Consider the following 18,647-nt stretch of genomic DNA (forward strand, 5'->3'; position numbering starts at 1 on the left):
AATAAAATAAACCCAACTATTCATTACCTTAATGCCTTATATCAGGGGTCTTCAATGTTTTCCAGGCCAAGGACCCTCAAACTGATGGAGAGATGGAGCGGGGACCCCCTACTTATATATATTGTATAAAATTGTGTTTTATATTAAACTGGTCCTATAGTGCCATGTACAAATGTACTATTGTGCATTCAATACTAAGATATTCAAATAACACACAGGTTTATATATTCTTGTTTTTAGTTTAAACATGTGCAAGGTACAGTGAGTAGGGTGGCCATGCCACTGCCATTCATACACATAACATAACATAATAAACTGATACCTGCCAAGATCAACAATGTCTGTCAAATTGCATGTAACAACATTTTGCATAAAAGCTGTTCAAATAGACATTTTTGTTCAACATAAATGTGGAAACGAAAATTATTGATGCTTGTTAGTGCCACTGGCATGCATAAACATACCTGTTATCTTGCATACAATACTGAACTATTAACATAATTGACAGATTCATGTCAGCATTGCTGACTGAAAGACATCTTCTGCCTCCATTTATCTGTTCACTACAGTGTGTTGGATTCATGTTAATGTGTATTTAAAGACATTTCAATTTACTGAAAAAATTGCGGGGGGGAATATAAAAAAATGTCTAATCAACCAAAACTTTCGCGACCCCCCTGCAGTACCTCCGCGGACCCCCTAGGGGTCGCGGACCCCCTGTTGAAGACCTCTGCCTTATATAATAAGTGTAAAGGTATCAGAAGGTAATTGAATATTTTGGAGTTAGCTATCTGCTGTTACTGATAAAAATTCACATTTTTCCCTCAACAGTATTTAGTGTCTCCTGAATGAATTTGTTTCTATAGTTATTAACAATTTCCTTGATGTGGGACCAAGACTGAGTGGCGTATTTTAGATTTTAGAGCATTTCCATCATTATTATGATTATCATTTTTCACTAAAAATAAACAATATAAACCCCCATGTATTAATGCTCTCTCTCTACAACAACTTCTTAGACAGAATGAATGTATTTATCAAATTTGAACATTTAATAGAAAGGTCTTTTTTTAGTGCTACACAACACAACATACAGCCTGGATTCCAGCAGTAGGATAAAATAAAAGGATTTCCATGTGAATAAATGGCTGCATTTTGGGTTAAAAAAAAAAAGTCCTAAAGTTTTCTGCTCTGCTAAGCAGCCATTTCTGGGAGAAAGGCCTCCCAGTGACTAATCCAGTTTACTCTGTGCCCATCTGCAGAGGAGAGAGACTGGCAAAACACCAAATGCCACTCAGAAGATGCTTTTCCCAAAACAAAAACCAAACATGTCTTTCCCTCCTCTGTACTTAGTTTCCTGCTTCAAAAGCACATTGAATCTATCTCGTCTTTCACATTTTTGTCAAGGACACAGTTTCTGAGAGGCCGAGTTGCCATAGTTTCAGCTCCTGTATGGGCCCACGACATGTGTTCACTGTATGTATAATAGCATCGAGAGAAAGAAGAGGGCGGACTGGATTCCTCGTGGCCTGTTGGTACCAAACAACAGCGTCAGCATGCCAATCTTTTAAATCGAAACAGTTTTCTTGTTAAAATAGCTGAGGCTACAACCACACGGCAATAACTGTTATAAGCAAAAATGTTGTACGAGACAAACATTAAGTTGTTAAAAATCCACCTGAATGTGATCAGTAGCTTGTTATCAAGTCATATACTGAGTAATTAAACACTCATTAATATCAGGTGTGCTAAAGCAGAGAAAAATGAAGAAGATTCTGGACAGAGGGATGGTTCTCAGTGAATGTTAATTCTAGTAAAAAAATAGAATGAAAATTAGTGTGCGGTTGCCAAAACAGAGCCATTTAAAGTGGTGACAGTGGTTATCCAAGACCAGGAATTAAGAGACCTGATTTTAATTTAAAAAGAAGGAAAAACAAGCTTCTCACAATAAACATGTTTCTATGGTGACTATCACTAACATGCCTTTGTTGAAGTTAGTAAGGATCTGACACATTACTCATTGAAGCTGACACGCCTAATACTTTTTTATTAGATTAAATCATAGTGTATGTCTCACAGATCAATACAACGAACATAATTCATTCCCCCAAAAAAAAGGATAAGAAAGAGAAGGTTGAAACTGCCATTTCATTCTGATATCACCATGAAAACCAAGAACAAACTAGAACTAAAATGTCAAGCAAATCGCTGTCCTTCTTGTCTCACGAAGAAGAACAAGAAATAATAATGATTTAAAAAAAAACTTCTATGCATCTGTCTACAGGACTCCACATCCCACAATGCAACGTGGGATGATTTTTTTAGTTTTAGTTTTTGCTACTATAAAGTGTCTACTTTAATATTCATTTAATTAACAGTCTTTTACTTAATTACATACGTTTTCTTTTGTGTATTTTTTTCATTTGTTATATTTCTCGAGCCTCTAACAAAGTAATTTCCCCCTGGAATAAACTAAGTATTTCTGATTCTGAATGAAGGAAAATGTCAACAAACTGTATTTACAATGAAGATGAAAAAAAACACAAAACTTTCAAGCAGCAATTTTGATAGTTTTTTTCTTTTCTTTTTTGGAGCAAATGATGTTCGATTAATTGATATGAAGCATACACTATAATCTTGTCACATAAAAAAGTATCAGGGTAGCAGCTTTAAGCTTATCTTTGATCTTAAATTTCAGCAATAATTAAAAAAAAAATGCTTTGATGTTCAAAAGATTGAAAATTACTGATACAAACCTAAAATCTGCATGCCATTCTTAAGAACCAAGATAGTACAGATGAAGAGACATAAGTTTGGAATGAGCATGGAAGCAATCTTAATGTTTTTAGTGTTTTCATATCATATTTGAATGATTTCCCTGCTTTGATATTTGGTTCAAAAACCCAAGTCTCCTCCACACTGAGGAGTTCTGTAATGATCAGTGATGGAAGGCTCCATTTCACATTGACAAGTTACATTTTTCTCAATTTGTCCTAAATCTAAAGTGATGGAAACCAAGACGACTCGGGGGGGAAATACAGTTGGATATACACTTCAGGTTACATACAGAGTTTTTTCTAACAACATTTCTTCGATAAGATAAACTATTGTTCTCTGATTTCCATTTTTGCAAATTGCAGGCTTTTGTGGATCAATCTGCTTTTTCTCAGTCCGTTGAGTTGTTTAGCTCTGCAACAATCTGCAGTGTAAAACCTGTGCAGTCAAATGAAAGTGGACTCTGTCTTTGTCATGCAGATTGCTCAGTGGCTCTGAAGGCTTAATGGTGTGCAGGCCTGGCACATCAGGAGCGACTCTGTTGGTTTTGGCACAGACGTACAAACACTACACACAGATGCTAAACACGTCCGCACTCGTTTCCACAGCATTTCTTCATTTTAGGAACAAACAAGCAGAGCAGAGCAGTTGGGCGGGGCCAGGATTAAACCCCGTCCATGAGCAGAGGTCATGAACCCAGAAATTTGTGCAGACGGTGTAAGTGTGCGTCCTCTCTGCTGCTTGAGTTCTGGCCAGACTTCACACTTCACAAAGGCAGGTGGAAAACTGCCAGTAATGCCTCTTATTTAGAGTCACAATGCACACTCACTCACGGAGAAGTTTAGAATTTCAACACTTGTGAACTTAAGAACTTTAGAACTTAAATACTTTAACTTTAAACATTTAGAACTATCACTTTTTAACTTTAACTTCAGAACTTTGAAACTGCAGAACTTTAAAACTTTAGAACATTTGAACTTCAGAAGTTTAACTTTAGAACTTAAAAACTTTAGAGCTTTTAACTTTAGAGCTTTTAACTTTAGAACTTTAACTTTAGAACCTGACCTTTAAAAATGAGAACTTGAGAACTTTAACGCTCTAACTCCAAAATTTTAACAGCACGGTTGTAAAAGTCGTATATTATATTTATGCATATTATTTTACATTTGTATGCATGTATACAAAAGTTAATGTTTAAATGAGAGGTTTAAAAAAAACCACAATTCAAATTCTTAGAATTATTAGTGTTGTATTTATATTGCAATAGTCCAAAAATATGACATGCATGTAGCCTACATTGCATGGTTTTTGTAAAATACCCCCCACACACACACACACTTTGTCCATGTACCAGCTGTGACACTTTCAATTGTTTCTTCGAATTGTCACCAATTACAGTAAAGTTTATTCTCAGTTTTACACATTTTAACCATGTTCACCTTCTTCCCCACAGTTTCTTTTCTTTTGTCACCTACTTTGCAGGTTCTAATGTTACCAGACATGTTGTTCCAGCCCGTCTCCACCTCTCACCTGACTTGATTCACATTACAGCTGGTTCACCAAATCAGCAGTAAAATATGTTTTTCAGAAAATTCTGTAGCTGTGGCATCAACATATTCAGGAGGGAGATGGTAAAATATACATAGGGAGGCATAGATAGTTCATATATCAATTTTCTGATGGAAACTAAGTGGATTATTGAGAGTGTCATGATCGTAAGACAAAATTATCAAAAAACCGGGGCAAGCGGTGAGACTTGGCATGTAAGGGAGGAGGAAGAAGTTGCGTGTGTGCAGAGTGACGGGGGGAGAGACTTGGAGGAATGCCAAAATACAGAAAAAGAAAACCATACAACTCTGACCTAGATAGCAAAATAATAATGATTTTGCTATCAAAAGCCCAGTCTCAGTGTTGTTTTTGTAGTTTTATAGAAGGAAACCAATGTTGAGGTGTCCCTAAAGCCAAACATTTCGTGTGAAACTACCTATATTCAACTGCTGATTATGGAAGAACGAAAAAAGCTAGAAACAAAAACAATCTGGTTTCAGTTTTTAGATTGTCAAAGTACAAAATATTCTGTGGGTCTTTAAAAACCAGTCATGCTCTAAAATGGCTGGCAGTGAGTGGGGTAGCTTTCTGAAAATGGCTGGCAGTGAATGAGTTAATAACCATACAGTAGGTCAAAATATATGAGCACTATTTTTGTTGGAAAAATGGTGATGAGATGCACAATCAAGATTTGATTCAGATTCAATTTGGTGGAATAACTGATAATTGAACCAACCCCAAATAACCGAGTCAAATTTAATAAAGATTGGTCTATTATGAACCAAGATATCCATTTTTGAATATTCACCAAAATAGAGATAGGGATTTTTAATTGTGTAGTTGCCAAAAGAAAGAAAGATAGAAAAAAATGTTAATCAATATTGATGAAAAATGAAAAGAAAAAACCCATTTGTTCATACATCACATTATTCATACATTTAACAGGCATTTTCTTTCTAGAAATACATGATGGCATTGATCTATTAAAACAGTTTTTTGTTGGGTTGTAAATACAAAACAAATTCAGATGTGGGGGATAACACATCGAACCCTTCAAAGCTTCTTTTCTTGCAATAGTAGAATACAAACAATTAGTGCTATTGGGGCACACACTCAGTCAAACAACTTCAAGTGCTTTTCTGCTCAGCCACCCATAATGATGCTTCCTTTCAAAATCAATGAGAGTGAAAAATGAAACTACTCTTGGGAGACAAACAGAGTGAACAGTTTCAGCCCAGGATTGCTGGTATTGATCAAATACTCATGTGTGCTGCATTTAGGGACCTGTTCCTGTCCACCAATGAAAATATGATGGATAGATGCACAGATGTGAAACTACAAGGCTCACATTAGGCTACACACATCTCACTCTTCTTCCTCACCTCTTCGTGCAACTAATACCCTTTTTGAAAGATGGCAGTGCTCAGATGGTGGTGTAAAGTCTCAAAGTCCTAAAGAACTGCATTTGAAGTGTGTTGTAGGGGGTGAAAGGGGTTTAAGCAGCTGGGTCATTGTGTATCAACACAGTGCGCACACACACACTGACCTTTGAATCCAGGCCCAGAACTCGGTCCCTAACTGAATAGAGCAGCAGATGGCCCAGAAGTGGCTAAAATGGAAATTTAAAAAAAAAAAAAAAACTGTTTGTGTGTAAATGTATAAGGTATGTTCTGAACCTTTTGGGTTTTGATTTCACACACGTCATAAATTCAGACAAAAATAAAAAATGATATGATGGTATGATATCCTCGGAAGAAGAACATGAAGGATAAAAATTTCCTCAGCTTAGGTTGCCTGGCCCCTAAAAATAAAATACACTCAAATATAGGAACTTGTTCCATCCACATGGAACTGTAGTGACGCATTGTATTGAAACAATTGAAAGAATTACAAGTTTCGGGTAATGTACAATACAAATTAGGCTAAGATAGGAAGGAAGATGGAAACACATTGTGAAAAACCACGACGACATGATGGAACTTACATTCTGTATGTGTAATCTGCCATTTGGTTACCCTTGCAAACTGTTGCCAGATTTGTTGGAGAAATCATTAAGGTAACCAGTTTATGGGCATAAAGTAATAAGGGGAAGTTATCAAAATGTGTCCATTTATTTCAACAACACTAGATTTAATACTGATTAGTTGGGGAAGCTTCAAATTGAAAACTATTGTGCAAAATCCTGCATTTTTATTGGTTTGTCATGTTTAATTTTGGACTGAGCAGCCAATAGGAAGCCTTAGTCAGTGCATAATTGTCACAACTTATCATGATTTTAAGTTTCTTTAACTAGTGCTTATTTTACCCTACACTAGTAAGTTAGTACACACTTTTACCATCACTCGTGCTGCTGCTAATGGCTTTACTAGTAAACAGTTCTACTAGTTCACTAGTAAACATGTTGGCTCCACCTTGTTTACTAATAAGGGCAAAAAAAACTTAGATTAGTTCACTAGTTTAAGCCCTTTTTTGCTAGTGAGCTTTTTAGCCTCCAAGTAACATAAAATTGTATCACTTGTTAACTATAGACATTAATCAATGATTGACTAATATGTCAGTTTTTGCAGCTCAATAGTGAGCTAGTTTGTGTTTTTGACATTCTTCACATAAAGAATACATCATCTTATAAATACTCACTTAGTGTTGAATATGCCCAGGAAGGATGTCGACAACTTCACATTCTGCAGCTCTGCAAGCTCTCCTCTGATTGGTCCTTACAGTGATGAATGCCGGTCACATTGAAGGGTTTATATCCAAATCCAGCTCCATGATTGTAACATTTTCAAAAGCCAATGGCTAGCCTGAATTAGATTTTCCCCACCCCTGATATTAGTATATCAGGATTACTAGTGACATGTTTTACTACTAAACTGTACTAGTAAAACAAAATGGAGCACTATTAAAGCTTAACTATGTTTGATTTCCCAAACAATTAAAATTCTATGACTTTATTTGAAGTGTTAAACATCCACTTTTTGCAGCTGGGTTTTCTCGAGTTTCTTTTTTCATGCAGTAAAACGAGCCAGTGCAAAGTCATAGCTTATCTGATGTAAAACAGCAGATGGTACTGTATTTTTTTCCCTTTATTTAACAAGATTTTACAGCATAATTGTCACTTTCACCACTGTCATTCAACCTGCTCCCATAACATGTTAGGGTATTTTTGTTTAAATAAATATGCCATCACCCCACATTGGTAAACACTAAAGTAAAAACTTTAGGTTATTCACATAACCCTGAAATTTCAGTGAAGTAGTTTAGTATGTTTGTGCCATTTCCTTTTTTAATGGTAGAGAATCTGATTTTTTCTTAATATGTTAGTTCTTTCATGGATTCTGTTTTTTTTAATTATTCTACCCATTTGGTTTCACATTTAAAATGTCTAAGGTGTTTAGGAAGTCTGTCGTCCCTGGTTGATTTTTTTTGTACAATCACCTTAACATGTATTTTAGGCCTTTACATAATTTCTATAGATTTGATATATTTCAATGTGTTAGCGTAGTTAAGTAATATTTCATTAGTTTAACTTGAAGTGGTTGGATTGTTGTAATCAGCACTCAATTAAATTGGTGTAATTACACCATACTTGTTGAATACAATTTAATATTTTCACTGTTGAAATTAAAGTGTTAAGTTTATAGCTGTAAATTGGTAAAAAATTTTCATATCAACTCATGCTTTTTTGTTTTTTAACTATGAAAAGCCAAAAATATTTTGTATAAAAAGTCATTTCTTAAAATACAGATTGAACTATTTCTTACATTGAAATAACTGGAGGAATAAAAACTCTGAGGAATAGAAATAAGACTTTATAAAATAATTTCTCGCTCAAAAAGGCATTAAAGTTTAAAATTAAATGAAAATGTTTATTGTAAATCAGTTAAAACATTTTTTATGATACTAAAGTTATATTAAACATTCTGAAACAAATTTTTAACTTCTGATTTTTTCTCTATAGAGAAAAGAGGAAATAGTATGTTGGCTAAACTCCTTAATCTTGGTATCAGTGTGGTTAAAGATTAAATGTAAGATTAACAAAATTTTGTTTTGTTTGCACATATAAAAGCGTGCTGTTCTTAGGAGCTAACATTAGCTTTTGCTCATACCAGAAGATGTCTAACACTTAATTTTTTTAATGAAAAGACTGATTGTGGTCAAAAGTATGAAAAACAATTTAATTTTTTTTACAAGTTGGTCAGTATGCAACATTCCACGACACCAGCACAAGGCACCAGATGGGTTCTACTGCCAGGTTCCATCGTGGGAGAGTCATTAGATGTGTTCTGCTGTCTGTAAATTAGTACATTTTAGATAATACATTAAAGGCGTACCTTTTTCATCTACTTTGTTAGACACTTACCCTGAACTTGGGTTTGACTAAACCAGAAGCCATCTTGCAGAGACTAGCATGAGTGACAATAAGCAATTGGACGGATTCCAACCAAAACTGAAAACGCCGGGACTTCCTCCTGAACCTATTTACGATGTCACCTGGTTGTCGTCATGTAGGAAGTAATTAACTTGTGAGCACATCAACTAGGACTTGGATCTTACATCAAAATGATGCAAAAAAGACATTGTTAGTTAGAACAATGCACAATGAACCTGTAAGTTGGTCATCGGAACAATGCAAAAAGGACCTGGTTGGTTAGTCATCAGAAGTTCAGAACCAGCAATAAAAAAAAAAAAAAAAAAAAAAAAAAAAAAAAAAAAAAACATGGTTAGCTGTTCATAAGGCAAAAATTGAATTACATCAGAAACACCTGGTTAGTCAGTATACAAAAAGGACCTGGTTAGTCAGTCATCAGAAGTTCCGAATACAAAAATGATTTGTTTGTCATCTGAAGTTTAGAACAATGCAAAAATGACTTGGTTAGTCATCAGAAAAATGCAAAAACGACCTGGTTAGTCATCAGAACAATGCAAAAAGAACCTGGTTAGTCATCAGAACAATGCAAAAAGAACCTGGTTAGTCATCAGAACAATGCAAAAAGAACCTGGTTAGTCATCAGAACAATGCAAAAAGAACCTGGTTAGTCAGTCATCAGAACACTGCAAAAAGAACCTGGTTAGTCAGTCATCAGAACACTGCAAAAACAACCTGGTTAGTTAGTCATCAGAACAATGCAAAAACAACCTGGTTAGTTAGTCATCAGAACAATGCAAAAACGACCTGGTTAGTCATCAGAACAATGCAAAAACGACCTGGATAGTCATCAGAACAATGCAAAAACGAACTGGTTAGTCATCAGAACAATGCAAAAACGAACTGGTTAGTCATCAGAACAATGCAAAAACGACCTGGTTAGTCATCAGAACAATGCAAAAACGACCTGGTTAGTCATCAGAACAATGCAAAAAGAACCTGGTTAGTCATCAGAACACTGCAAAAAGAACCTGGTTAGTCAGTCATCAGAACACTGCAAAAACAACCTGGTTAGTTAGTCATCAGAACAATGCAAAAACCACCTGGTTAGTTAGTCATCAGAACAATGCAAAAATGAACTGGTTAGTCATCAGAACAATGCAAAAACGACCTGGTTAGTAATCAGAACAATGCAAAAACAACCTGGTTAGTCATCAGAACAATGCAAAAACGAACTGGTTAGTCATCAGAACAATGCAAAAACAACCTGTTAGTCATTGAACAAAGCAAAAACAACCTGGTTAGTCATCAGAACAATGCAAAAACGAACTGGTTAGTCATCAGAACAATGCAAAAACAACCTGGTTAGTCATCAGAACAATGCAAAAACGAACTGGTTAGTCATCAGAACAATGCCAAAACGACCTGTTAGTCATTAGAACAAAGCAAAAACAACCTGGTTAGTCATCAGAACAAAGCAAAAACAACCTGGTTAGTCATCAGAACAAAGCAAAAACAACCTGGTTAGTCATCAGAACAAAGCAAAAAGGACCTGGTTAGTCATCAGAACAATGCAAAAAGGACCTGGTTAGTCAGTCATCAGAACAATGCAAAAAGGACCTGGTTAGTCAGTCATCAGAACAATGCAAAAAGAACCTGGTTGGTTAGTCATCAGAACACTGCAAAAACAACCTGGTTAGTTAGTCATCAGAACACTGCAAAAACAACTGGTTAGTTAGTCATCAGAACAATGCAAAAAGAACCTGGTTAGTTATCAGAAAAAAGCAAAAATGACCTAGGTTCTATATTAAAGTAAGTCAACAATAACTTGGATTCTACAGTACATCAGAGCAATGCAAAACAGGAGATGTTGACAAAGGCTGTGGGTTTAAGATTTGTTTCAGCAACATATTTAGAGAGAAAAATCAGGGTTAGCAGTATAGTCATATCTGTAGGGTTTGGGGTTATGCAGTTTTTTTTTTTTACTTAACACTTACCACTTTTGGTAAGGAATGAACTTAAGTCAAAGAGGGATGGGAGATCTGCGTTCAAGACCAGCAGTCAGCATGACCAACACTATGGGACCCAAAGAAAGAACTGACAAGTAACTTTTTCAAAGGACAAACTGGGTTAAAATGCAGAGCTTATTCCACTTCATGGTAAAAAAAATAAAGATTAGAACATGAGCAGGCAAAATAGGAATATTTAACATTAGCTGGAAAAAAAAATGTAACATTCGCCGGCAAAATAAGTATTTAACATGAGCTGGAAAAAAATAGCGGCAAAATAAAAATGTTTCAACAGAAGCTGGAAGAAAATTTATTAGCCACAAAATATAAATATTTAACATTAGCTGGAAGAAAATGTAACATTAGCGGGCAAAAAAGAAATTTAAAATTAAATGGAAAAAAATGTAACATTACCTAGCAAAATAAAAATATTTAACTTAAGCTGGAACAAAATGTATTTTTAGCTGAACAGAATTTAACATTAGCTGGCGAAATAGAAATATTTAACATTTGCTAGAAGAAAATGTAACATTAGCCGGCAAAAATAAAAGTAATTTAACATTAGCCGGCAAAAATAAATAAATTTAACATTAGCTGGATTTAAGTGTAACGGCAAAATAAAAATATTTAACATTAGCTGGAAGAAAAGAGCCAGCAAAATAAAAATATATAAACAAAAGCTGGAAGAAAATTTATTATTAGCCACAACATACAAATATTTAAAATTAGTTGGAAAAAGAATTTATTAGCCGGCAAAAGAAAAACATTTAACATTAGCTGGAACAGTATGTAAAATTAGGCGGCAAAAGAAAAATATTTAACGTAGCTGGATGAAAATGTATTATTAGCCGGCCAAAAAGAAATATTTAACATTAGCTGGATGAAATGTAGCATTAGCCGGCAAAACAAATATTTTAACATTAGCCAGCAAAAAAAAATAAAATTTAACATTAGCTGGAATTAAATTTAATAACTGCAAAATAAAAATATTTAACATTAGCTGGAAGAAAATCCAATAGCGGCAACATAAAAATATTTAACATTAGCTAAAAGAAAACGTAACAGGAGCCGGCAAAACAGAAATATTTAACTTAAGCTGGAACAAAATGTATCATTAGTTTAACAGAATTTACCATTAGCTGGAAAAATAAAAATATTTAACATTAGCTGGAAGAAAATGTAACATTAGCCGGCAAAAAAGAAATATTTAACATAAGCTGGAAAAAAAATGTAACATTAGCCAGCAAACTAAAAATATTTTACTTTAGCTGGAACAGAATTTAACATTAGCTGGCAAAATAAAAATATTTAAACAAAACCTGGAAGAAAATTAATTATTAGCCGCAAAATAATATTTAACGTTAGCTGGAAAAAAAAAGTAACAGCCGGCAAAATAGAAATATTTAACATTAGTTGGAAGAAAATATAACATTAACCGGCAAAATACTAATATTTTAACATTAGCTAGAAAAAAAATGTAACAGCCAGCAAAACAAAAGTATTTAACATTAGCTGGAAGAAAACAGCCGCCAAAATAAAAATGTTCAAACAAAAGCTGGAAGAAAATGTATCATTAGCCACAAAATAAAAATATTTAACATTAGCTGAAAAAAAAAATGTAAATTTAGCCGGCAAGATAAAAATATTTAAACAAAAGCTGGAAGAAAATTAATTAGCCGCAAAATATTAACATTTGACATTAGCTGGAAAAAAATGTAACAATAGCCGGCAAAATAGCAATATTGAACATTAGCTCTGGAAGAAAATTTAACATTAGTCGACAAAATACAAATATTTTAGCTGGAACAGTATGTAAAATTAGGCGGCAAAAGAAAAATATTTAACATAAGCTGGAAGAAAACAGCTGGCAAAATACAAATATTAAACATAGCTGGATGAAAATTTACCATTAGCCGGCAAAAAAGAAATATTTAACATTAGCTGGAAGAAAATGTAACAATAGCCGGCAAAATAGCAATATTTAACATTAGCTGGAAGAAAACGTAACATTAGCCAGCAAAACACAAATATTTTAACATTAGCCAGCAAAAAAAATAAAATTTTACATTAGCTGGAATTAATTCTTATAGCTGCAAAATAAAAATATTTAACATTAGATAAAAGAAAAAGTAACATTAGCCGGCAAAATAAAAATATTTAACTTAAGCTGGAACAAAATGCATCATTAGCTAGAACAGAATTTACCATTAGCCGGACAAACAAAAAATATTTCAACATTAGCTGGAAGAAAATTTAATATTAGCGGACAAAAAAGAATAATTTAACATTAGCTAGAAGAAAATATAACATTAACCGGCAAAATACAAATATTTAACATTAGCTGGAAGAAAACAGCCAACAAAACAAAAATATTTAACATTAGCTGGAAGAAAATGAAACATTAGCCGGCAAAAAATAAATATTTAACATTAGCTGGAAGAAAATTTACCATTAGCCGGCAAAATAGAAATATTTAACATTAGCTGAAAAAAAAGTAAATTTAGCCGGCAAAATAAAAATATTTAAACAAAAGCTGGAAGAAAATGTATTATTAGCCGCAAAATATTATTATTTCACGTTAGCTGGAAAAAAAATATAACAAAATAGCAACATTTTAACATTAGCTAGAAAAAATGTAACATTAGCCAGCAAAACAAAAGTATTTAACATTAGCTGGAAGAAAACAGCCGGCAAAATAAAAATATTTAAACAAAAGCTGGAAGAAAATTTACCATTAGCCGCAAAATATAAATATTTAACATTAGCTGGAAGAAAATGTAACATTAGCCGGCAAAAAATAAATATTTAACATTGGCTGGAAAAAAACGTAACAGCCGACAAAATAAAAATATTTTACTTAAGCTGGAACAAAAATTATTAGCTGAACAGAACTTAACATTAGCTGGCGAAAAAAATATTTGACATTAGCTGGAACAAAATGTAATTTTAGCCAGAAAAATAAAAATATTTAACATTAGCTGGAAGAAAATTTACCATTAGCTGGCAAAATAAAGATATTTAACTTGAGCTGGAACAAAATGTATCATTAGCTGAACAGAATTTACCATTAGCTGGAAGAAAATGTAACATTAGCCGGCAAAAAATAAATATTTAACATTAGCTGGAAGAAAATTTACCATTAGCCGGCAAAATAGAAATATTTAACATTAGCTGAAAAAAAATGTAAATTTAGCCGGCAAAATAAAAATATTTAAACAAAAGCTGGAAGAAAATGTATTATTAGCCGCAAAAAATTAATATTTAACATTAGCTGGAAGAAAATGTAACATTAGCCGGCAAAAAATAAATATTTAACATTAGCTGGAAGAAAACAGACGGCAAAATAAAAATATTTAAACAAAAGCTGGAAGAAAATTTACAATTAGCCGCAAAATATAAATAAATTTAACATTAGCTGGAATTAAATCTAACAAAAGCAAAATATTTAACTTTAGCTAGAACAAAATGTTACATAAGCCGGCAAAAAAGAAAATATTAAAACATTAGCTGGAAGAAATTTTACTATTAGCCGGCAAAATAAAAATATTTAACATTAGCTGGAAGAAAATTTTACATTAGCCGACAAAAAAGAAATTTTTAACATTAGCTGGAAGTAAACAGCCGGCAAAATAAAAATATTTAACATTAGCAGGATGAAAGTTTACCATTAGCCGGCAAAAAAAAAATATTTAACTTTAGCTGGAAGAAAATGTAACATTAGCTGGAAGAAAATTTAACATAAGCCGGCAAAATAAAAATATTTAAACATTAGCTGGAACAGTATGTAAAATTAACCAGTAAAATAAAAGTATTTTACATTAGCTGGAAAAATAAAAATATTTAAATTTAGCTCGAACAAAATGTAACAATAGCCGGCAAAATAGAAACTATTAAAACATTAGCTGGAAGAAATTTTACTATTAGCCGGCAAAATAAAAATATTTAACATTAGCTGGAAGAAAATCTAACATTAGCTGGAAAAATAGAAATTTTCACCATTAGCTGACACAATGCAACATTAGCCAGAAAAATATAAATATTTGTACATTAGTTGGAACAGAATGTAACACAGGTACAAGGTATTATTTTAACATACAATAAGTATTTTAACACAATATTTTAATATATGTACAATGTATAATTTTTACTTTTACAATGGATATTTCAACATACAATACATATTTTACATATACAATGAATATTTTCACAAATGTTCAATAGATCATGTTGAAATAGGTCAAATAGATTAATCCAGAGCCCATGTGGTTCTTCTCAGACTGCAGGAGAGTTCTCTTTAAATCTTGAAGTCGATGTGTGTGACCTTTAGTCTTATCTGGACGCCGCGATGGCTTTTTAGTTTTTCTTGGATTTCTTTAGTCAAACTTGTGGTCTTCACACAGTTCAAGGGGTCTTCTTGTAGTTTTCAGTTCTTCTGAAAATTCGCAATTCTTCTTAAAATGAACATTTCATCAAATTTCGCGCATCTTTTAAAATTGACCGCCGTGATGTTTTACCGACGACAAGTAAAGGAGTAAAGGAGGTTAACCTTCAAAACGAGGAGATAAAAGCTTGAAGTCACGTGCTGTACGCTTTTTATAAAAATGTAAGAACTGAATTAGAACACAACTCCGCAAGTAGGTATGCAATAATTAATTGTTACATTTTGGTGTTTAAATTAATTCGTCTTTATTTAATGTGAGACTGTTAAACATATTTGAGTTTATAAGCAACTATGACAATGTTTGGGTATGATTCGCTTTTTATAAAGTCGTGTTTATTAAGATTTAATAACAATAAATTTACAATTTACGACTCCGCCAGTAGGCGCGCAATAAAAAATTCGTCAAGTTTTGGTGGACAAATTCGTCAAGTTTTGGTGGACAAATTCGTCAAGTTTTGGTGGACAAATTCGTCAAGTTTTGGTGGACAAATTCGTCAAGTTTTGGTGGACAAATTCATCAACCTTTTTTAAACTAAGACTGCCAAGACATAAATAAATAAACAAAACCTGCAAAAACAGCAGAAACACTTCAGCTGGCAGTGGTGTGTGAACCACAACTCACCAATTATGGTTGAGCAATGTTGCCAAGTCATAGTTTAAACACGAAGCATGACTCTGCAACTACTCCGCTAATGAAACCATATGGTTTTGTTAAAACTGACACATGGCTAATGGTGGCTAAGCAGACTGGGGATTACACCACTGGTCAAAAATTACATTACATGAATCAGCAACAATTATCAGGTGAGCTGTAAGTGTTTAAGCCATGACTCAGCAACAACAGTGTGCATAAACTAGCATGCGTGCAACTAGCATGTGTGCACTACACTACCAACTATAACAGCATGTGTGAATGGGGTCGTAGGGTGCAGCTTTAAAATAGCTAAACCAAGAGTGTCAAACATTTTATCAGAAAACATAAATATGAATTTAGGTTTTCTTTGAGCGTTGTATGTAAAAAAAATACAGCTCGATTTAAAACACCTTAATATGTCAATATTGTGCACGTGAAAAAAAAAAGGGCAAATGTTCATTTACGTGTAACTATTTTCTTTGTTTGGCCTTTATGTGAAATGAGTTTGACACCCCTGATTTAATAATTAAAAAAAGATTCTCGTACTATGCGACGACTTGAGAGCGTTGACGGATATGCAGAGATGACGAACCTGTAAAAAAAAGAGCGACGTCCAAAGTTGACCGACCTGCAAAAAAGAGCGACGAGCAGCGTCCGTTGGAGCTTAGAAACAGAAACGGAGCGTGACTGCATTCACAGCTTAAATAAATTAGTCTAATCAAGGGAATGAGCGCCACCTGTGACAGGTGAGCTGCTGCTGCGGCTGCGCGATCTCGTCTGTCTCTCATGCTGCGTTCCAGGACCCTCGGAACTTTGCATTTCCAGTTCAAAACTCCGAATTGAAAGTGTTGCTTCGGAGCCCGTACGGAAGAGGATTAGGGCCACTAAAAAATAAATAAATAAAAAAAACAGAGCCAAAAAAAAAAAACAGAGCCAGTAGTGAGGAGAAAAAACCCAAAATACATTTAATTTTTTTTTTTTTTGTCTTAATTTTCAATGTGAGCAAGGGGTTCGTACATTCCTCTTGAACCCCTCGCTCATGGAGAAAATCAAAAAATTCGGTCATTTTCACTCATTTTTTTCCTCCAGTGTGGAATGAGCTTGAAGAAGAAGAAGAAGAAGAAGAAGAAGAAGAACATTGGACTTTTTATAGCGTTTTTTCATAGACACTCAAAGCGCTCTACATTGATGTACATTATTCTTTCACTCCACACACAGTGGTGGTAAACTACTGCTGTAGCCACAGTTGCTCACTGATCCTTGCTCCTTGCTAAACAACACACCACAGTCTTAAACCTCTATATTCTGTATGTATTTGATGGAGACTTATCTGAAATTCAGCACAAGGCAGAGTAAAGCACTCTGAATAGGACATCTATCACATATCAAATACAGACAGAGAAGTTGGAGACCATCAGTCGGACTTGAACCCACCATGATCTTTTATTTCACCACAAAGAATTAAGTCTTTTTTTATTTTTATTATTATTATTATTATTATATATTTTTTTTTTTTACAATTGACAGTTTCTTTTAGAACATGTTCGAAACAAAGTATAAACTTGTCTCGCAATGTCAGAAAGAATAGACCTTATACAAGCTTTATATAAAACCAGTATGTAACCAGGACAAATCCAATGTATTTTAAAACCCTCAAAATTCTTTCCACGATGATGTTTTATTTTTTAAGGGACTTACGGTCTGTTCCCATCCCTGTTCTTTTCCACAGCTGCAGTTTCTAAAAACAGAACCCAAAAACCAAGTTTCCATTAGATTTGTGACCCCTCTATATCTCAGAGCTACAGATAGAGTTTCAATGATGAACCGCATCTGAAATAGTTTGCAGGAAGGAACTTGGTTTAACCAACTGGAACAATGTTTCCATTCTTTCAGTTAACTGCTTTCATTGCTAAGTTAAAAAAGGAAAGAGGAGACAACAAAACAAGCAAGTTTATTTATTTATTTTAATTTTTTTCTTGTTTAAATATACCTTTAGATTGTTGCTGGTGAAGTGGTCAGTGTCCACTGCTCATTTGGTCATTTTATTGGACGAGCAAGCCTCCTTAGCACAATGGGAGAAAATATGAATGGATGCTTTTAAAATCCAAATCAATAACCAGCACAAGAAAATAAAATAGTCGAAACTCAAAACTCAGAATATAACTAAAAGTAAGAAAGGTATTTGGAGAAGAGAAATTGAATGTAAGGATGAATGTGAGTGTTGAATAGTGTTGAAATTGACCTCTGTAGCTGTTGGAAACTGGAAAAAACTCTGACCAATCCCTGCAATCCGGCCCGAATGGAGAGAACCAATCAGATGCCTTTATCCACACTTCATAATGTGCTAAAATTGGCTGAGTCAGCTTTCGTCTACCCTACAGAGTCCTATGTGTGTTCAAGCATGAGAGGGCGTGGCTTTAGACGTAGCCTGTGGAAGGGTGAGAAGGGGGTGGAGCCTAGAATATGTCTCCCGAGCTTGAATCTTGCAAGATTGTAGGGAAATAAAATTGCAATAGGATTCAGCTTCTAGAAATCCTAAACCGACATTAATGATTAAGTGACTTTAAATAAAGTGTAGAAAAGTAAAGATGCTACATTTGTAATCATACATCAAATTTAACAACAAAAGTCCAAACATTAAATAAGAAAAAAAATAAAACATCACTTTGGAAACAACCCCTAAAGGAGGAAATTATGTGATAAACAACAACAACCATTTTAGGAGAATTCTGTCTGATAATGACACTGAAATGAATGATTTAAACCTGGAAAACCTCTTAGTTTAGAAATTTGAGATGTTTAGTTTTGTAAATATGACCTGTTCTGATACAATGAGCAATCCAAGATTGGAATGATGATATAGAGCTGTGTTTC

Source organism: Gouania willdenowi, chromosome 1 (genome assembly GCF_900634775.1).
Source record: "Gouania willdenowi chromosome 1, fGouWil2.1, whole genome shotgun sequence".
Lineage (NCBI taxonomy): Eukaryota > Metazoa > Chordata > Actinopteri > Blenniiformes > Gobiesocidae > Gouania > Gouania willdenowi.